The sequence below is a fragment of the Frankliniella occidentalis genome, unplaced genomic scaffold (genome assembly GCF_000697945.3).
Source record: "Frankliniella occidentalis isolate FOCC.00 unplaced genomic scaffold, Focc_3.1 Scaffold7, whole genome shotgun sequence".
NCBI lineage: Eukaryota > Metazoa > Arthropoda > Insecta > Thysanoptera > Thripidae > Frankliniella > Frankliniella occidentalis.
In genome coordinates, this window is record NW_026267137.1 from 2,475,641 (window position 1) to 2,476,077 (window position 437).

A 437-nucleotide genomic window follows, 5' to 3' on the forward strand; every position below is an offset into this window, starting at 1 on the left:
TCAGCATTTTGGAACATTAGCATATCCAAAACGGTGCATACGTCAATCCAACCTCATTTCCAAACAGTGGAATCAAGACATCTCTGGCCCCCGCCCCTCTCCCCCACCTCGCCTCAACGCCTCGCTCCCAAACAAGATGCGCCTAATAATTTCCCTTGTTTATTTCATTTTTTGACGGGCTTTATGGCTATGGCCCTCAGATAAAATAGCAGCCGTACTAGTTTCCACACATGGTCTAATTCCGCAGCCGCCGGGCGGCCCTAGCCAAAGCTCGTTCTCCCGGGCCGGGCCGGGCCGAGCGGCTACCGGCGGCTGCTGCGGCAGACAGTGGCGGCGCAGGGGCAGAACAGACTAATTTCGGCTGGAAAAACAAAGGTAATAAGTCCTATCTTTAAAAGGCACTAAGGGTTTATTGCCTCTACAAAGCGATTAAAACT